We start from the raw sequence: 20,987 nt of genomic DNA, 5'->3' as shown, positions 1-20,987 counted from the left end.
CACCGCTTCCAGCTGGAAGCTTTGTTTTTCCCTGTAGCTTACCCATATCCGGGTACTGACCTGGCTCACACCTGCTTAGCTTCAGTGGGTTTTCAGTTGCGAGTTGCAAAGGGATGCAAGTGATGGAGCTGCTCGCTGCAAAAGCCACTGCATTGGCCGGGAATCAAACCCAAGCCTCCCGCATGGCAGGCGAGAATTCTACCACTGAACCACCAATGCTCAGTGTCTGGGCCTTCAAAAAAGACGCTTTTTTGGTGCTCTGTGCAAAAAGCGTTGACATCTGCTTCCAGCTGCAAAACGCCTTTCGCGGACGCTGAAGAATTTATTTCCAAGGCAGCGGGTACAAGCGATTGGGCGTTTTAAAACCACCAGGAACAGCAAAGAGGCGCGCTTCTTTGCTTGCGCTGGAACACACCAACTGGAGGCGGACAACGTAGTCGGCAGGATTCGAACCTGCGCGGGGAGACCCCAATGGATTTTTAGTCCATCGCCTTAACCACTCGGCCACGACTACAGCAAGCCCCGCTGCCGCTGCGTTCTTGCTACAATCTTACCTGGATTGCGAGGCGCCGGCGAAAGCCTATTTCAAAGTCGTTCTCCGTTTCAAAAAAACATTTCCAAAATACAAGCCTTGCAGACAGACACGCCTCAGAGGACTTAAGGGTGGCTTCATGTCGGAATGATAAAGTCTCCCCGTCCGGACATGAAAATGCCACTTTGTTACACACAAAAAAAGAATCAACAACAGAGAAATGCCCACAAGCATTTGAAAAGCTGCACCAAGTCGCACTTGAAATAGCTCTTACATTAGTGGTAGACGCAGGAATCGCCTTTTTATTTACGCTCTTACCAACGCGATGGAAAGCAAAACAAAGCAAAGCAGAGCAAAACAAAACGAACAAACGAAAACCCTCACGTCCCGCTCTTGCATATAACGCCGTTACGTGCCCAAGCGGTATTGTACGTCATCCTAGCACTGCACGCCGGGGCGTATGGTATATGGGAACGAGCACACGCCACGAATCGTCTCGAATCACTCCCTACAGCTGTAAGGCGCCTTGAAGCGTGCACCCCCAACATTCTTCTTTGCGCATCTGTGAAAGGTAAACTCTTGAGCAAACTCTGAACCAGCTCTAAAGAAACTAATCCGATTAGATGTTACTTTGACTCATCATTTAAGGGACCCTTGTTAATTGGAGAAATCAATGATTTCGAATGAATTCTGTATGCGTTAAAAGACAGCTATACACAGAAAACATGCAGGACACTGCTCATGATGTTTCCCGAGCCGAAACACAGTGCGTTTTTCCAAGCCATCTGACCAAGCCTACCCACTGAAAACTGCAGGAGATCGTGTAAAGACGTTCAAGTTTGTAACTACTGCACGCACAGGAAGCAGAATAAATTCCTCTATTCAAACTGTCAAAGGTTTGCTTTGCGAACGCTGCAGGACATCGCACAATCTCTTTTGAACAGGGACAAACGATTTCTTATGGGGTGCAGTAAGTACAGACGTTTAAAAAGCTCCACTCATGCCAATGATGCAGCATGAAGAAGCGCAACCTAAAGTTTGCATTCCTAGCACTGTTGCAACCTAGCACTGTTGCATTCCCCGCATCAGTAGCTAAGAGAATATAATTTACGACTCTTGTTAATGCAGTTTCAGAAACCAGACTGAAATTTCTCAAGTATATTATTTGAATCCATTTGATGTTGGGCAACAACTATTCTTTCAAGACATTTAGATTGAAATGGGACCTTTGAGACAGGCCTGTAGTTGTTAAGAACTTGTGGATCCAAATTTGACTTCTTAAGGAGCGGTCTAAGAACCACTACCTTAAATTGATCATGTACGACGCCTGACGCAAGCGATGCATTCATCATACTAATTATAGGTCCTGCCAGTCCTTCGAGGGAATCTTTGACTAGCTGAGTGGGGATGGGATCTAGCAAACAGGTGGTTGACTTTGTCTTACGTCTGTGTTCATGAGTCCACCATAAGAAGAAATCTGAACAGGAGCGGTGATCATGTGAGGTCACCATGGAGGAAACCACTGCTCTCCCCCCCAAAAAAACCACCACTGCCCCTCTCAAGTTTGCTAAAGACCACATGGATGTTCCACAACTCCTGGAACAATGTTCTGTGGACAGACGTGACAAAAGTTGAACTTGTTGGTAAATGTGCACAGCGTTATGTTTGGAGATAACAAAACACCGCATACCAACTCCAAAACCTCATCCCACCTGGGAAGCATGGCGGAGGCTGTACGGCTTGCAATCATCGAGGGACCGATGAATTCCGAGATGTATCAGGAAATTCTACAGCAGAATGTCAGGGTGTCTGCCTGTGATCTAAAACTCAAAAGACGCTGGGTCTTGCAACATGACAAAAACAAAGGAGAAAATCAACAACAGAGTGGCTGAAACAGGAGAAATTCCGTATTTTGGGATGGCCAAGTAAGAGTCCTGACCCCAATCCCATTGAAGTGCTGTGGCGTGATCTGAAGCAGGCCATTCAGCGCAAGACATCCCAAAAATATACATGAACTGAAACAGTTTTTCATAGAGGAATAGGCCAAAATACCTCCTAACCGCTGCTCAGGTCTGACAAGCCGCTACAGAAAGTGGGGGTTGAGGTTTTTGTCATAAAGGAGGTTCCACTAGCTCCTTAATATAAGGGTTCACGTACTTTTTCCATCAATGACCTTGATTGTTTAAACCATTTGGTCAATAAAGAAACAGCAATGTCAAATGTTGGGCGTGTGTTGTTTGTTAAATCAGACTCTCTTTATTAATTATTATGACTTAGGTAAAGACAAGATCACATGTTAGGAGCCATTCATGCAGAAATCCACATCATTCCGAAGGGCTGTTTACAAAAGTTTTTCTCCCAGCTGTATGTGAGAGAAAAGCAGAGACGCTCACTGAGTAAGGTGGGGTTGCAGCTTTGCAAATCACAAGGACATTTGTACGCTCAAAATGGGACAGGAGCACCCCAGATGGGACTCGAACCCACAATCCCAGGCTTAGGAGGCCAGTGCCTTATCCATTAGGCCACTGGGACACACTGGGTTGGGTCGATCACGCTGATGAAGAGCCAGTTTTTTTTTCCTTTGCTTTTTCAAAGGGATCCCCAAAATTAGGGAAGTTAGGCAGCAGAAGGTTTACTGTGACCTGAGAAGGACCAGCATCCAATCATGGTGGTACACACACACACGCTCTCACTCATATGAGCTACATGGCTACCAAGATGATCTCAGGTGCGCCGAGCTGGTACGGAACATATTGAACTGATCGACGGCGAATTGTCTCTCAGACAGGCTTTTCACCTCTAAGCTCCCTGACTGACAGTGATCAGCTAGGTAGTAAAACAGTCAGCTGCTTCTAAGCCTTAAACAGCTGCATCTCGGCGCTTCCACGGCGAGATGATTTGAAAGCCGAACATCGCCCATTGGGAACACCTTACTATCACTAGTTTAAGAGACTCTTAAGGTCTTGCAGAGGTGCCTGTCTAATAGCATGCGCTTTGCAAGCTATAGGTGTTTAGGCTGAGGCAGAATGCCTGTTAACAAAATGTTTTTCTAAAGGGGCCTCGCACTCTTTTCCAAGCAATGGTCACCATCCCCACCGAGTGTCACAATGTAGTCATGTCCTAGGACATCACCTGTTAGTCTCCATTTGTCTGCCACCAACACTTTAGGTTACGGGGTCACAACCGCACCCCGGAGACCAGAGGAGCCGTTGGCGTTCTGGCGGCGCAGATTGGGCTGAAGGTGGGGCGCTTGAATCTCGCTGTTGGAGGCCGTCTGAAACTGACCCAAGCCTTTCCCTTGAATTAAATGTAAATAAGAAATGAACCCCAGATGCACATGGAATCAATCACGTGTTTCCTTTGAGCCGTTTCAGAGACTGCTCCAGAGTTTACCTTGCACAGATGCGCAAAGATTAATGATGGGGGTGCACGCTTCCAGGCGTCTTACAACTGTAGGGACTGATTAGAGACAATTCGTAGCGTGTACTCATTTCTCTCTATTCCCCGTGTTGCAGTGGTAGGATGACTTAAATTCCTGCTTCGACACGTAACGGGATTATAATCACGTGCAGGAGCTGAGGGCTTTAGTTTTGTTTCGTTTTCCATGGCGTTCGTAAGCGCGCAAATCAAAGGGAAGTCCTGCGTCTAACACGAACGTAAATGCTTTTGAAAGTGCAGTGTGGTGCAGCTTGTAATATCCTTGTCCACATTTGTGGTTTGTTGATGTTTGTTCTGTCTGCCAAAGTTGCATTTTGACATCCGGACGGGGGGACTTTATCATTTGAACGTGAAGCCAGCCTTAAACCCTCTGAGGCGTGTCTGTCTGCCGGCACGTATCTTGTGAAAGGTATTTTTTTTTAACGGAGAGCAACTTTAAAAAGGTATCCGCAGCCACCTCGCAGTCCGTGTTTGATTATAGGAGGAATGCGGCGGCAGCGAGCTCACATTTGTCGTGCTCGAGTGGTTAAGGCGATGGGCTCAAAATGCGTTGGGGCTTCCCCGCGCAGGTTCGAAACCTGCCGACTCCGGCGTCTGCCGCACGTCGCCTTGTGCCTGCGCGGCAGAGGCGAAGTGCCGCTTCTCCTTTCCTGGTACTATAACAACGCGAAATCGCTTGGACCCGCTGCCGTGGAAATCAATTCTTCAGATAACCACACATTTTGCGTTCGCTCCTCTGGTGCTCTACTTATGCCTTTGAAAACCTAATGAATAAAGCTGAAAGAACCGACACGATATGTAGGTGCTCGTAAAGCACGCAGTAAAGAACTGTTAACAGCAAGGGTTTCAGTGGGTTAACTGAGGAGAAGGCGTGATCGCTAATTGTTGACTTTTTATTTGGTGTTAGAAACACTCTTACTGTGCATGACGTGCAACAAATGTAGCCACAGAAATTGCATCACGCTTTCATGTATGCTATTGCAGACACCAACGTTGCCTAGATAGAAAACCGAAATAGCCGTGGGTTTGCTTGCTGGTCTGAAGGATTTCTCTTCGAATCTCTATCATTTGTCAATGGAAGTAAAAGGCGCTGCAATCTGAAACGTTCAGAATCAAACCCGCAGGTGTTGTTCGACTTTTTTTTCTTGACTAATTACAACTGAGTGTCGCATGAGCAGTTACATAAACTTGTCTGGTATATTTGAACACAAATGCCGTTCTTCAATTAAAACTAACAGTACATTGTCAGGGACATTCAGTTCTATACAAACAAGAGAATATTTCTACCGTTCATGTGGACTACGTGTTGACTTACTGATCGGAATAATTGAAAGGTTCGGGCTCATAGCCGATGCAGTGCGTGCTAATTAGAACAGCAACGCTGAGCTCTCAGCACCGTACTGAGCCCAGGTGTTTTTCTAAAGCTGTCAGGTGCAGTTCATTTACATGACGGAAATCTCTTACTGGGTACGATTACAATGCAGTAAGTAGCACAGACTACTTAGGGAGCAGCCCGATGCGTTTAAAAACGACCCGAGCCAGGCAGGAGTCGAACCTGCAATCTCCTGATCCTTAGTCAGACGCGTTATCCATTGCGCCACTGGCCCTGGTGTAACACTGCAGGACTGTAACCCAGTGAGATCAGCACTGCAACTAGTAAAATATTACCCCCGGTCCATTCTTTTCCAAAAGTGAGAAACACCTGTTTTCTACATTTTGTCTGTTTTAAAACCATATCTCTTTAAACCAAACCAAGAGTTTGTCTTTTGCACTGATATTCTGATTCATTTCGATTTCAAAGAAAAAAAAACATTATCTTCCAAAGCATCATAAAATTGTCCATTCTTCCAGACTCTACTTCTCTCTTGTAGTAGTACAGCAGACCTTTCCAGGTGAGCAGATCACAGAGTCCGAAATATGCTTGCTCCATCAAGCAAAGTACCTGAACATGACTCTGTCTTCAAAAAAGCGCCCCTGTAATAAAGAAATTAAATCCAAAATCAAGAGGGCAGTTGCCTACTGAAGTTCAAGAAGTCATCAATTTTAACCTAGCAACACATTAAAGGCTGCATCTATACAAGTACGATTCTAGAAATGCTCACCAGATTACGTTTTAAGAAGGAACTGCGCCTCAGGTTCCGCCGAGATCTTAACTTGGATGGCAGGATTCAGAGTCCGGAGTGCGGACTGATGGCGCACGGAGGGTCCACATACTGTGGATCCCTCAGTTTTCTTCCGCGTGTTTAAACCGCCAGCGTGTGACTCCCCTGTCCCCGTGACCTCATTGCTCTGCTCTCGCCTCTGTGCAGCTTAGCCCGACTCATGGTAAAGTGGAAAAAAATATGCCCTCAACATGGGATTTACTCTGGATCGAGGATAGATGTCACCTTTTTATCGTTGAACAGGATGTATGTGATGTGGCGACTAGGTTCAATTTTGTATCCTTTTAAAAGATTAAGGACTGGGGTGAGCGTGATTTACCACCCTTTCAGCTAAGAACCCGACATGAGCACCGTTTAAGCTGCATAGACTCGGTCGTTTAACTCTTCTCCATTTGCAGGGTTAAGGTTAAAGAAAAAAAACATTGCTGACTTCTTTTTTTTTGCCAGCCGCTAGCGCTGATTAGCAATGTTTGTATTTCATGTTTTGCAAGTTGCATCCATTTTAAGAAAAACAAGTCGCGTTAAAGACAGGAAATGAATACTTGCATTTAATTCAGTCTAGCCGTAGGCGGTTGTCTGTAAGGACCAGTTCTGTTCAAGAAGACAGAACAAAGAAGGCACCACTGGGATTCGGACTCAGGATTTCCTGTTTAAGAGACAAGCGCTTTAACCAACTAAGCCACGGCGCCCCAGGATGGTTGTCCTTTTGCAGCCACTTGGACACACCACTCAGACACATCTGCATTCGGTGTGTGCTCCGCCTGCTCGCTGAGCAAGTTGCCACCTTTACATGCAATAGTAACATCGACACCAAGAGAAAGGATGACAAATGGCTTTTATCTGGAACTTTTCATGTCCAAGGAGCTCAATGTGCATTCTGTGTACAACAGGGCCACTGAACTCCACAATGGCCACTGAACCAGTGGCTTGCTGGCTTGACATCTCCCAAGGAAAATGTTGAAATCGCATGTGGAACAGGAAAATGACCCTCGAGTACGAGGGAAAAAAAAGAAAAAGATCATCTGGAGCGCGCCAACCCATGTCTGGACAGCCCAGTTTTGTCGACGAGGTGGCCGAGTGGTTAAGGCGATGGACTGCTAATCCATTGTGCTCTGCACGCATGGGTTCAAATCCCATCCTCGTCGCTCTCTACGTTTGACGTTGGCCCTCCTTTTGTTTGCTCCAGTACTAGAGCCTTACATTTTCTAGCGGTGGCTGAACATGGTATAGTAGGCTAACGTCGGTATCGAGCAGTGGCAGTAACAGTATTTACGTGCCGCTGCTGCCAAGTGGCTCTGGGTTGAGACCGCGTTTTCACTTACTTGCAGCACAAACGGAGAAAGCGATTTTTGACAGTCTCTCGAGAGACTGCGCTAGGTGTTTAGGGATAGACTTTGTCAGTTCCCAATGGGATGATGGCCTCTCAAATAGTTTGTGATTCCTCTAGACGTTTATACAGTAGAAGCCTGCTTCGTGGCTTAAATCCAAGCTAAGGAAACGAGTTTGAGGTCTGATGCAGAACTGCGAATTCAATGAAGGGGAACACTACAGTACATTGCACTGTATGTGTGAGGAAAGCTGCCCCCTTCTGTTCCTTGTCGACCGAACAGAGGACTGTAAAGGACACCGCCAAGAAACTTTAGGATGCTGGTTGGAATCCAGCTCCAAAGAAGCCCCTTTGGGTGTTATGTCATCAAAAAGTAAGAACAGAGAATCTCCCTTTGATCAAAAGCGCAACAGAACTGTTTTCCGTGGAGCAGGTTTCAGACCCGTAGACCTGTTTTATTTGTAGGGCAGGGCGCATTCCCAAACGCGAATCTCCTGTTTTAGAAATGCTTTGGGTGGCGTGAAGTGAAAATAAGAAGTGGGCTCCAGATGCACATGGAAGCAATCAAGTGTTTCATCCGAGCTGTTTCAAAGACTGCTCAACAGCTTTCCTTTTACAGAGGCCCAACGATTAATGATGGGGGTGCACCCTTCAATGTGCCTTACGACTCTAGGGAGTGATTGAGACGATTCGTAGCGTGTGTTCATTTCCCTCTATTCCCCATGTTGCAGTGGTAAGATGACGTAAATTCCTGCTTCGACACGTAATGGCATTATAATCAAGTGCAGGAGCTGAGGGCTTTTGTTTTGTTTCATTTTCTATGGCGTTCGTAAGCGCGCAAAACAAAGACAATTCCTGCATCTAACACGAATGTAAATGCTTTTGAAAGTGCAGTGTGGTGCAGCTTGTTAAATCCTTGTCCACATTTGTGGTTTGTTGATGTTTTTTCTGTCTGCCAAAGTTGCATTTTGACATCCGGACGGGGAGACTTTATCATTTGAACGTGAAGCCAGCCTTAAACCCTCTGAGGCGTGTCTGTCTGCCGGCATGTATCTTGTGAAAGGTATTTTTTTTTTAACGGAGAGCGACTTTAAAAAAGTTTCCGCAGCCACCTCGCACTCCGTGTTAGATTATAGGAGGAATGCGGCGGAGGCGAACTCGCTGTAGTCGTGGCCGAGTAGTTAAGGCGATGGACTTGAAGTCCATTGGGGACTCCCCGTTCAGGTTCGAATCCTGCCGACTACGGCGTCTGCCGCACATCACCTTGTGCCTGTGCGGCAAAGGCGAAGTGCCGCTTCTCCTTTCCTGGTACTATAAAAATGCTACATCGCTTGGTCCTGCTTCCATGGAAAGCTGTTCCTCAGGTAATTCTACTCTCTTACCAAAGCTGTTAGGTTCCTTTCCGTGGTGAGATGGGTTGTCATGCAACGCTGCCACATAGTGCCGACAGACAAGTGTGTTGCGGGAGAAGAGAAAAGTGTTTGAAGATTTAAGAGAGTCTTAGGTGGAGCCAAAATCAAGTGTCACAAATGCAAGTGGGAGGATTTCCAATGTTTAATATGGTCAAAATAAGCGGAAGTTACCAGCTGGTCCGGCACAGTCTGCCATGCTTTTGTCATATACTGTGAAGTGGTGTCGAACTGGGTGTCGAACTGGAGCCTCACCATTTGCATATGTGAGGCTCCAGTTATACATCGAGTGTCACATTAAATGACAAAAATGAAGAGACTTAAAGCAGCTGGAGAGGTTTTCTTACAACTTTTGAGCTGACACAGTTTTGGAAAATGTTTCCTTCACGCTGCACTGAACAACATAGGCAGCCAAGAGTCTCCAAAACAAAACAGAATGGACAGATAGGAGAAAATTCCCACTCGTCCTGAAGTTCCCAAAATCCAGCACTGAGCGTAAACAAAGTGTCTAAGTAGCGTGGGAATGCTAACCCTAACCCTAGCTGGAATTTGAGCAATCCGGCACTGAGCGTAAGAAGATGAGTCAAAGTAACGTCTAATCGGATTAGTTTCCTTAGAGCTGGTTCAGAGTTTGCTCAAGAGTTTACCTTTCACAGATGCGCAAAGAAGAACGTTGGGGGTGCACGCTTCAAGGCGCCTTACAGCTGTAGGGAGTGATTCGAGACGATTCGTGGCGTGTGCTCGTTCCCATATACCGTACGACCCGGGATGCAGTGCTAGGTTGACGTACAATACTGCTTGGGCACGTAACGGCGTTATATGCAAGTGCAGGACGTGAGGGTTTTCGTTTGTTTGTTTTGTTTTTCTCTGCTTTGCTTTGTTTTGCTTTCCATCGCGTTGGTAAGAGCGTAAATAAAAAGGCGATTCCTGCGTCTACCACTAATGTAAGAGCTATTTCAAGTGCGACGTGGTGCGGCTTTTCAAATGCTTGTGGGCATTTCTCTGTTGTTGATTCTTTTTTTGTGTGTAACAAAGTGGCATTTTCATGTCCGGACGGGGAGACTTTATCATTCCGACATGAATCCACCCTTAAGTCCTCTGAGGCGTGATTGTCTGCAAGGCTTGTATTTTGGAAATGTTTTTTTGAAACGGAGAACAACTTTGATAGGCTTCCGCCGGCGCCTCGCAATCCAGGTAAGATTGTAGCAAGAACGCAGCGGCGGTGGGGCTTGCTATAGTCGTGGCCGAGTGGTTAAGGCGATGGACTAGAAATCCATTGGGGTCTCCCCGCGCAGGTTCCTATCCTGCCGACTATGTTGTCCGCCTCCAGTCGGTGTGTTTCGGCACAAGCAAAGAAGCGCGCCTCTTTGCTGTTCCTGGTGGTTTTAAAACGCCCAATCGCTTGTACCCGCTGCCTTGGAAATAAGTTCTTCAGTGTCCGCGAATGGCATTTTGCAGCTGGAAGCAGATGTCGATGCGTTTTGCACAGAGCACCAAAAAAGCGTCTTTTTTGAAGGCCCAGGCACTGAGCATTGGTGGTTCAGTGGTAGAATTCTCGCCTGCCACGCAGGAGGCTTGGGTTCGATTCCTGGCCAATGCAGTGGCTTTTGCAGCGAGCGGCTCCATCACTTGCATCCCCTTGCAACTCCCAACTGAAAACCCACTGAAGCTAAGCAGGTGTGAGCCAGGTCAGGACCCGGGTGAGGGTGAGCTACAAGGAAAAACAAAGCTTCCAGCTGGAAGCGGTGTTAATGGTACCGGCGGGGGGGCGCTTACCCTGAGGTCTGTGCGGGTCCCAATGCCCCAGTATAGTGACGGAGATGCTGTGTTGTAAAAGGGCGCTGTCTTTTGGATGAGATGTAAAAACGAGGTCACAGCGCTCTGTGGTCATTCAAAATGACCACCAAAACCTTTGACAAAAGCTCTTGGTAATTGATGGTCTTCAATAATGCTTATCCTTTAGATACATTTTAAATCAGCTGAAAAATGCTGTTTTGCATTCATGTGTTTAAGTAGCCTGTGCTACTTACTGCATTGTAAGAGCGATTGTGAGCGGTTTTGTTTTCTCTCTTTGACCAGCCCAGCGACCAGCCCAGCTGCGCCCCACCCGAAGGCAGGGAAGCACAAAAATTGTATGGAACTCATTCATGCGCCTCTCCATGGAAATCTTTAGTAAAAGGCAAAAGATTTGTACGAGATGAAGAGAAACCAGAGTGCGTGGCTGCACAGCTGCAGGAGCCCAGGCCGCCTTCAAGGCCTCTGCCCTGCCGGTCGTGGTTGGCAATACACCTGGCCTTACAAACGAGCCAGTGGGGCCCGTTCAGCTCCGGGCTCATCGCCTGCGGCTCTCAGCTTGCGGCCGTGCCCAATCCGTGCGATAAGTCGGAAAACACCCAGCCACACTGTGCCGGAAACGACGCACTCTGGGAAGCCGCTATGCTAAGCGAGGTCCCAAGAACCCCTGCGGCCGGACACTTCCCGCCCCCCAAAGAAAAGAGCGCCAATCAGACAGCCGGAGACCGAGGACTCGCGTAGCAGACGGCCACAATCGCCATAACAAGAGTGATTGCGAACGTTTTTGTTTTCTCTCTTTGACCAGCCCAGCTGCGCCCCACCCGAAAGCAGAGAAGCACAAATATTGCATAGAACTCATTCATGCTTCTCTCCGCGGGAATCTTTAGTAAAAGGCGAAAGATTTGTACAAAATGAAAAGAAACCAGAGAGCGTGGCTGCACAGCTACAGGAGCCCAGGCCGCCTTCAAAGCCTCTGCGCTGCCGGTCGTGGTTTGCAATGCACCTGGCCTTACAAACGAGCCAGTGGGGCCCGTTCAGCTCCGGGCTCATCGCCTGCGGCTCACGGCTTACCGGTGTCTTCCCCGGGCCAGAGGAATTCAGAAACTCACGTTTACTCCATCATCTCGGGCGATTCTCGCAGGGAGCAGAGATTTCCCAATCGGTCAGAGAGAGTCGGGACTTTTAAATAAAAGAGGAGTCCTTACCTCTTAGTTATGTGCGCGCTGACCGTCTCTCCTGCCGATGGGAAGTTCTGCGCCTTCTGGAGCATCCGCCGACTACGCCAAATTTGTTGTAACAGAAGAAATAAGGTTCTTGATCCCGAGATGAAGTAAAACAGATGAGTTTATTGCATGCAAGGAACAATAAAGCCGAAGTCTTGTTTCCCGCAAGAAACAACAAAACCGAAGTATTGTTCCCCGTACTGTTACAAACCTTTGGGTTATATAGTGTTTTCTTCTCCGTTTCTGACGTCACTCGGTCTGATGGTAAAGAGGGGGGTTCATGGTATTTGGCCAGTTTACGATGTTCTGGACAAATGGTCAGTTTAACATTACACCCAGGGGGGTTCCTAGCTTGCATCTGCAATCCTTATCAGTTAACCCCCCTTTCCTGCCATAAACCCCAGTTTGTGACTTGAAAGTCTAAACCCCCTACAGAAAGGATTAAATTCAAACCCCCATCTCCACATCTTTCTTCAGTATCTTAATAAAGTGAAGGAGCTGCCCCTTCGCCAAGGCGGTGTGGGGCAGAATGGACAACATAATGCAACTCCTGGAAACGAATGCGGTGCTCAGCTACCAGTACATTCTGCTGGGGCTGGCACCTACCGGACTGGACAGGGGGACGCAGTTCCTGATGTGGCTGCTGCTGTCCCTCACAAAGAAAGGCCTGTGGGACGCGAGAAACAATCTCATCCGGCACAACAACAAGTGGGGAGCGAGGGAGCTGGAAGAGAGGATCCTGGCGGACCTCAGGAGGAGGATGAAGCGCGACGTTGCTAAATGGGGTTTCCCCACGGCAAAGGAGCACTGGAAAGGCCTATGGACCCTGTACAGGGATTAATGGTTTACAGCAAGCGGTAGGGTTTGGAGGGACTCTCATAATAGCGCAAATCCGCCCACCCTTGCAAGGATTGGTAACGGACAATCACCGCCGTTCCGCCGATGTTTTAATTTTGTGGAGTGTTATCGTGTGAGATGTTTCCCTTTGAGATGTGTTTTTTTTCGGAATAAAGTATATTTTATAAGAAAAAAAAAAGATTGTACCATAAAGATTTCCATGGAGAGGACTATGGTTTCCTGCAGGACTATGCCGGTAGGAGGACCAGGTTCCACAACTTCAAGGGGCTGTGTCGAGGCGATCCACAGTACTGTCAGGACCAGCCGTGGCAGTTTTAGGATTCCCATTCTGGAACATAGATGAGGCACATGGTACAGTTCCACTATAATTTTGAATATATTTTCCTAGCAGGACCTACAGTACAGTACCTAACTACCTGCAGCTACAAAGGGGCACCCCCCTCTTTGATCGGGTTTGGACGTTTAACCCTATTCTGTGTTCTCCGGCGCCATTTGAGGTGGGCGATACAACCGGGGGTGGTTGCGATGCACCCACTTGTAGACCAGAGATTGCCTTCCCTTCTCAATCTGAATTCGATAAGCTACCGGTGATACCTTATCGACAATCTCGTGGGGTCCTGTCCAACTGGGTAAGAACTTCCGGGCCACCCCTGTGGGTTTGGCAAATTGGAAGTACAGGACCTTGTCTCCTACTTGGAGTTCCTGGTTAACTGCCTTTCGGTCATAGTATACTTTCCTACCCTCTGCACTCCTTCCCAGATTGTTCTGGGCAAAAGCAAAGGTTGCCTGCAGATGTGCTCGCAGGTCTGACACATACTGATGGGCCGTAGCAGCCCCCGTCGTGCTCAGGTCCTCCACCCCATAAAGACAGTGTAGGGGAAGAGTCATCTTCCGACCTGTCATCATCTCAAAAGGTGGGACCCCCGTAGAGCAATGGGGCGTACCTCGGATGGCCATCAGAACCAGGAGCAGCTTAATGTCTCAGTCCCTACTGCTGTTGGAGACAAACTTTTTGAGCATACTAACCACCGTTCGGTTTGCCCTTTCTGCCTGGCCCGAGGATTGAGGGTGGTAGGAGATATGCAACTGGGTCTTGACCCCAAGCATATTCCACAGGGTTGCCATTACTGTAGCTGTGAAATGGGTTCCCCGATCCGAGACCACGGTCAGGGGGAATCCCCATCGACTGAACACATGGTTCACCAACAGCACTGCAGTTGTCTCTGCCGTGTCGTTGGGTGCTGGGAGGCACTCAATCCATTTTGTGAATGCACACGTAACAGTGAGGAAATATTTGTTCCCTCTGGATGACCTCACCAGCGGCCCCACCCAATCCATTTGAAGATTGGACCAGGTGAATGTCATGCCCTTTTTCTGGAGTGGTGCACGGTGCAAGGGCCGTGATGGTTGGAACTGGCTACACGTCAGACACCCCTTTACATACGCGGCGATGTCTTGGCCCATGTGAGGCCAGAATGCCACCTGCTGGATAGTGTCGTATGTAGCCTTGATTCCCCGGTGACCCCCACAGGGTTCGTCATGAGCGTGTTGGATCATGACCCCCCGATGACAGTGGGGAACTACCCACTTTGGGACACCTTGTGCAACTGGTACACAAACCAACAACCCCTTTATAATTTTTAGGTTGTCTTTCACCTCTGCCAGCTCCTTCAGCTCCAGAGACTGGCTCAGCACCTGCTCCGAAAGAGGTTGACGCACTGGGTCAGTGATATGCTGATACATTTGCCCAATTGCTGGGTCCTGTTTCTGCATTTCCGCAAGATCGGTGTTAAAACCCTGTGACCCAAGCACTACAGATTGAGGGTCAGCTCCGACATCCTGTCTAGCCCTGCTTCGGGTGACCGCCTTGACCTCAGCCACGAATTCTGGGGGTAGCCATTCCTGCTGGAACTGCCAGGGTTCACCCTCTAAAGCACCAGATTTGGCCAACCGGTCGGCCTCATCATTCCCGTCTTTGTCGGGTCCCTTCACCTGGGAGTGTCCCTTCACCTTCCTCCAGTAAACCATCATTCCAGCCTCGGTCGTGAGCTTGTCACTGGCCAGGAACAACTCTTTGTTCTTTACTTCCTTGCCCCGGGCATTTTTCATGCCGTTACCCTTCCAATACGGAACGTGAGACACGAAGCTATGTCGGGCGTAGTTCGAGTCACTACAGATGACAAACTGTTTAAGGCCATGTGTCAGGGCCTGCTGGAGGGTGATCAGCACCCCAGCTACGTCCGCATACTGACTAGTCTTTGGTCCTAGCTTATAGCGGGTCGGCCCACAGGGAGTATTGTCTTGCCAGACTACTCCTACCCCTGCTAGCACCTGCTGTTCGTGGCGAAAAGAGCAACCGTCAACATAGGCCATGGGTAAGCCCTGGCCCACGTTCTCATCGTAGTACCGATGATTGTTCGGTAGCTCAGCAGCGGGAATTGTTTCTGGAGCTTCCATGTCAGTGTCACAGCCGTGACACACTTGGCCCAAAGTCAGGCCCTGTCCCAGGTACATTTTCTTGCTCTGTGCATAACGTACCTCTATCTCATAGCCTTGTAGGGCCATCATTCATGCCACAATCCTGCTATTTGACACCCTGCCCGCTTTCAGTCTCTGGCTATGCAGGAATGTCACAGGTTGGTGGCAGGTTTCGATGATGATCTTTTGTCCCCCAACATAACTACGGAAGTGTTCTACCGACCAGACCGTAGACAACAGGGCCTTCTCGCAGTCCAAGAACTTTTGCTCCACTGGGCTCAGGGCTCGACTGGCATATGCCACCACCCTTCGCTCTTGGTTATATTCCTGACTCAGAGCAGCCCCAAGGCAGTGCTCTGAGAACCCTGCTTCAAGGTAGAAGACCTTATTTTTGTCAGGGTAGGCCAAGCTCGGCGCACTACCGAGTCTGCGCTTCAGCTCCATCACAGCCTGTTCTGGGGAAGGCCCCCACTCAAAGGGCACGTCTTTCTGCAACAGCTTGTGGAGGGGCCTTGCTATTTCAGCGTAATCCTCAATGAACTGCTGGGAATAATTACATACTCCCAGAAAGCTGCGCAGTTCAGACAGGTTAGTGGGCGACTTCATATTCTGGATAGCTTGGACTCTGCTGGACTGTGGCTGTATGCCTTGGGCTCCAACCAACAGTCCCACATACTCCACTTGGGTCCTACACCACTGTCCCTTAGCCAGGGACAGTTTGGCCCCTGCACAGGAGAGCTGGGTCAACACATGCCTGATCTCGGCCATGTGTTCTTCCCAGGTCTGACTCCTCATCAGAATATCGTCCACATAGACCAGGTTGCCCCTGGCTGCATCACTCATGGCTTTGTGCAGAAATATGTTGAACTCCGCTGGGGAGTTGGAATACCCAAAGGGGCATCGATTCCAGGTGAACTGCCTGTTTCCAAAGGAAAAGGCCAGTTTGTACTGGTCTGTTGGTTCTACCTTAAGGGTCCAGAACCCATTGGCCACATCCACTGTGGTGAAATATTTCGCTGTTGTCACCTTGAATAACTCCTGATCTAGGTAGATCATTGGCCATCGTGACAAAGAAACCTGTTTATTCAGCTGCAATGGTCAATGTAGTCAATGGTCAGACGCCATTTACCATTGGGTTTCAGCACCGGCCACAGTGGGGAGTTATAAGTGGAGTTACACTCCCTTATGATCTGACGCTCTAGTAGAGCATCCAACGTCTGCTTTATGGACTCGTATGCCGTGAGGGGAATGCGATACTGCCTGACATAGGTTGGGCGGGCGCCAGGGGCCGTTGGAATGCGCACTGTGTTCAAATCCGTCACCCCGCAGTCATAGGCGTCCCGTGCAAACACTTCCCGGAAATCCTGGAAATTCTGACGCAGCTGCTGACGCTGGCTTTCCGTTTCCAGGGCATCTGCCTTGCCAACCTGTTCCTGTACCTGCTCTAGGAACCCCGCTTTTGACGGCATGGCGGTATCCCGGGTCGTACTCTCGGCTGAGTGGTCCATCGGAACACCTGCGTGTACTGTGTACACAACCATCTCATCCTTATCGCTAAGGTCCACCCTGCACACCTCCTGGTTGCAGAATCCCTCTATTGGCATAATTGCAATCATCCGCCGGGGGTAGGTGTAGTACACCTGCTCGGTTCCCCCCTCCCTGGCCAAGGGACCAGGGAGCTGCCCCAGTACTGGGATGGCTAGTTCGAAATCATAGAAACCATTGTCAATTACCAGTCCCATGTCAGTGCGAGCAGGGATTTTGACATCTTGTTTTGCTATGTTCTGCACCAACAGGCAGGTGGCTCGGCCATTCCGTTCCAGTCTGGGGGTACAACAGACTGCTAGGTTCAGTCTGATAAACTGAGCTGATGGTTGGAAGAAAACCATCTCAGCGTCCATTCTCTGTCCCTTCTTTAGGACAAGGCGTACTGGAAACCCTGCTGTTGACGCAGGAACGATCAGGTCCGATTCGTTTACTACCTGGCAGGCCTGAGGAATCGTCTGACCTGACCGAATGTTCTCGGGGTCACTGCTTAGAAAGTGGGCATCTGGGTCCACCCGTGTCCACAGCACACTGTTTACTGTGTCCAGCTGGGCGCCCAGTCGAACCAATAGGTACTTCCAATAGGAAGTAGTGAGCAAACTTCCTTTTTCCTATGGAGATGGAAGCTACACAGCTTCCTTTGCTCCAAATGGACCTATGAGATGGGGGTGCCCACCACAGAACCTGTGACTGCGTCACCAGGGTCACCTGACAGCTTCACGACAGGTCCTCGAACAGACCTTCACTGATTATGGACTTCTCAGAGCTGAGGCTAAGAATTACATCATCAACCTGCACTTCTGCCACCTGGACCCCCTCCCACCACCATGGGGTGGTAGTCCTGGACCCCCTGAGGTACCAGGGTGCACAGAAAGGACTCCCATTCATTACCGGACAGGGAGATCCACTCTTCTTCAGGGATGAAAAGGGGGTGTGCTTTACCTGGCGGGTCAAGCAGCTGCTTGGAGCACTGCTCCTGTAGTTGGGAGACCGTGGGAGTGCTGGCCTGGGCAGGACTTCCCTGTAGTTTTGGAAAGCAAGAAGAGACATTTATTCTCGTCCAGAGGAACCAGGAGGAACCTCCAACTCAGCTATAGTGTTCAGTGGGCACTGTGTGATCACAGCATAACCACTGAATCCCCCTTTTTGCTGTGCAACAGGCTTAGGGTTTTTGACCTGAGCCCACAATTTTCCACGCTGGCAGTCCACCAGAGGCTCCAGCCTGTCAAGCAGGTCTTGGCCAATGAGTAGTGGCTCTGTTGTAAACCTAGAGATGTAAACAGGATGCACCACGTTCATTGGCCCGAACCTAAGTGCCACCCACACTCGGTGTGTGATCCTGGCATGATCCTGGGTATAGCTGGAAATATCTATCTTACACGGTTCTACCTTAAGTCTGATGCCTTTTCCTTTCGCTACTCGTTTGAGCTCGCTGAGTAGATCGGCTGACATCAAACTAATTTCAGCCCCAGTGTCAATCAGTGCTTCTCTATCTAAGACGTTTTCAAGAGAAACCTTGATATAAATACGCCTTGCTTTGCCTTTCTGGCTGAGATTCCCTAAGAATTGTAGGAAGCCTGCCTTTTCTTTGACTTCAGGGGCGGGGTCAGCGCCCAACTCAGAGTCACAGCCTTCTTCCAGGCAGGAACCCTCCCACCCAATCAGATAGACTGAGGGAGGGGCTTGGGACGGATCCCCGCCTCCTCCAGTGAGAAGGGGCGTGGTCCCCCTAAGCTCATTCACACTTCCGGCATTCGGTGCGGAAGGTTTACCCTGTCCTGATCTCTCAGGCAGGGCTTGTTCAAGCCTGGCCAGGCGGGCTGCAGTTGACTCCCTTCGTCCAGTCTTATGATAGGCTCTGCCTGAGCCCTTGCCTTCCCCGTAGCGCTCACGGCGGCTCTGACGCTTAGTGCGGTCCTGCCTGCCTATTTTGCGCCGGGGCTTAGCGAGCTCAGGAACCTCAGCTGCCTCGAGCTGAGGCGAGTCGTGGCTTTAGTGGCGAACACGGCCGTTTTAGCAGGTTTTCGCTCTGAGGAAGCAGAGACTTCAGCTCCCCAGGCTTTTTGAGCCAACCTTCTAATGTCAGACATTTTCATCGCTTTTGCATCAGTGTGCATCACAATCATTTTCCTGACTGAGGGATGCAGATTAGCAATGAATAAACCTTTGAAATTCACGTTCTCTTCGCAACCCTCTTCATTCCGCCCTGCAAAATAAGTGCGCCTAAGCCTCTGATAATAGTCGCGAGGGGCTTCAGCTTTTTCGTGCTTAATATGGTGCACAGCGGCCACGGCAGCTATGGGATCGATAAAAGCCGAAAATTCTCCGATCATTGCCTGACACAGCTCCTCAAAGCTATTACAGACCTCCGGTCCTTGTCTAGACATCCACTCGTGGACCGCTCGGCTGGTAGTTTTCCTTACTAACATAGCCTTTTCCTGTTCGGACGCTTCGAGCATAAACTGCAAAGTATATCTCAGCTCATCGATGTAGGTCTCCACATTATTCCCTGACACTGACGGGTCAAACCTTTCTACATCTTTGGCTAACTGCCTCAGGGAGTGGAGGTTAATTTTTACAGTTTCTCCGCGGGCAGGGAGACGGCCGTGATCAGGAGCAGGGGGTCTATGCCTGAACTGACTCGCCCTTGCGTTTCGCGCAGGACTCGGCGATCTCCCCCATGCCGATCCGACCACAGACCCTGGCTGGGAGAAACCTCCTCCCGGCGCGCTGGGTGATTGCTCCGGGCTGCTAGGTGGGCTGGCATGCAAGTGGGATCTAGTCTATTTTGCTTCCAGTACGGCAGCATCTGACTCCTTTTGCCTTTCCTGGCTGAGCTCATTTAAACTCTCAATTTCTTTTTCTTTTTCTTTCAAGCTCGCTTCCAGGTCTCTCCTAGCTACCTCAGCCGCAGTTTCTCTAGCAGACAAGTCATCTAATTTACCTAAAACTTCCCTGAGTCAGTCTTCACTTTCCTCATTTTTCACTCTCTTTTCTCTGATTATATCCAACAACTCAACTCGCTCCGCCTTATATCTTTCTAGCGTTCCCTGAAGCTTTTGAAACTTTGTCAGCTCGGACAAAGAGAGTTCCAGCTGTTTAGCTAGATTTAAGGTGAAACTCGATAGGACCAGAACTGCTTTCACAGACCCTCCTGTGTTAAGCTGGTTCGCTACCTTAGCTACTAAATCTACTTGCAGCTTCTCAATATCATCAAAGTTCAACTTTTCGATACCACTCCAGTAACCAGGATTGTCGTCGCTAGAAATAGTACTTATAAGCGACTCCACTTCAGACATTTTAGCAGCCATTGTCATTACGTTTGTAGGGAAAACCGGTTCAGGGACGCCAAATATGTAATCATAGTGGCTCTCTGAAGGCACCAGTTCTGTAGGGTTTGGGCATTTACTGAGACAATTATTAATTGTAGCAGTAAATCACAAAGTTGATTCTTTTGATGGCTTTAGAATCCAACCATGCGATATAACTCAAACAACGCACACACACAGGTACTAATACACGAGGATACATTTATTAATACATAGAATATGCATATAAACCTAACAGATCTTATCGAGAGGGTTATCAGAATACAAAAGGTATATATTCAATCAGTTACAAAGTGTTACACATATCAAGAGGACATACGTTCAGTATATCATTCATTAAGACCGTTTCATAAATGAACTTGGTTACAACTTCTACATTAGATACTCAAAACAAGTACATAACTCTTAGGAATTAAATTGATATCAACTGGTTGGGATAACAATTGAATTCTCGAGCTGTAATGCATTGAAGTTGAATACTCATCCAATCTTTGGGGATTCAGATCTCCTGCGGACTCAAAGAAACAGTTGCAGGCTGTTGCTGTCCAATCCGCGCTCTCTGGCTCCGTGGCAGGCTGTGCTGTGCGGCTTGCGACGGTGCGCTGCTGATGCTCACTGTTGGCTTTAACTAGCAAAGTTTGTGCACAGGAGAAAAGATGACTGTGGGTCCCAGCAAGTCAGGAAGAGGACCGGTTCGTTCCTGATGAAGAGCTAGTTCTGAATAGTGATTCAGCTGTCCACAGTTCCGACCTGTTCACAAGGCCTGCTGCTGGTTACTCTCTGGCAACCTCCACTCTAGACTCTTAGAACAAAGGAAGGTTCTGGCACTCGGACATACTGGCCGTTCCATGGTTGTCCGGGCTGAGTCTCAGGATGGTCAGGAGGCGCGCTG

The 20,987-nt window shown here is 48.8% G+C and overlaps 5 non-coding genes across 5 annotated transcripts; 1 reads left to right on the top strand and 4 right to left on the bottom strand.

Moving 5' to 3' along the window:
- Positions 1 to 432: 432 nt before the first annotated feature.
- Positions 433 to 514, bottom strand: trnaf-aaa (transfer RNA phenylalanine (anticodon AAA)). Its single transcript has one exon. It is a non-coding gene; the product is annotated as a tRNA-Phe (tRNA).
- Positions 515 to 5,504: 4,990 nt separating this feature from the next.
- Positions 5,505 to 5,577, bottom strand: trnal-aag (transfer RNA leucine (anticodon AAG)). Its single transcript has one exon. It is a non-coding gene; the product is annotated as a tRNA-Leu (tRNA).
- A 1,618-nt stretch (positions 5,578 to 7,195) lies between these two features.
- Positions 7,196 to 7,277, top strand: trnas-gcu (transfer RNA serine (anticodon GCU)). Its single transcript has one exon. It is a non-coding gene; the product is annotated as a tRNA-Ser (tRNA).
- A 3,691-nt stretch (positions 7,278 to 10,968) lies between these two features.
- On the bottom strand, positions 10,969 to 11,085 carry LOC138230273 (U5 spliceosomal RNA). Its single transcript, XR_011186303.1, has one exon. It is a non-coding gene; the product is annotated as a U5 spliceosomal RNA (small nuclear RNA).
- Positions 11,086 to 11,476: 391 nt separating this feature from the next.
- Positions 11,477 to 11,593, bottom strand: LOC138230328 (U5 spliceosomal RNA). The gene has a single exon (XR_011186358.1). It is a non-coding gene; the product is annotated as a U5 spliceosomal RNA (small nuclear RNA).
- Positions 11,594 to 20,987: the final 9,394 nt, after the last annotated feature.

Source organism: Lepisosteus oculatus, unplaced genomic scaffold, assembly GCF_040954835.1.
Source record: "Lepisosteus oculatus isolate fLepOcu1 unplaced genomic scaffold, fLepOcu1.hap2 HAP2_SCAFFOLD_48, whole genome shotgun sequence".
In the NCBI taxonomy this organism is placed as follows: domain Eukaryota; kingdom Metazoa; phylum Chordata; class Actinopteri; order Semionotiformes; family Lepisosteidae; genus Lepisosteus; species Lepisosteus oculatus.
Note: the sequence above shows the minus strand (reverse complement) of the source record. Positions and strands in the feature narration are given on the sequence as shown.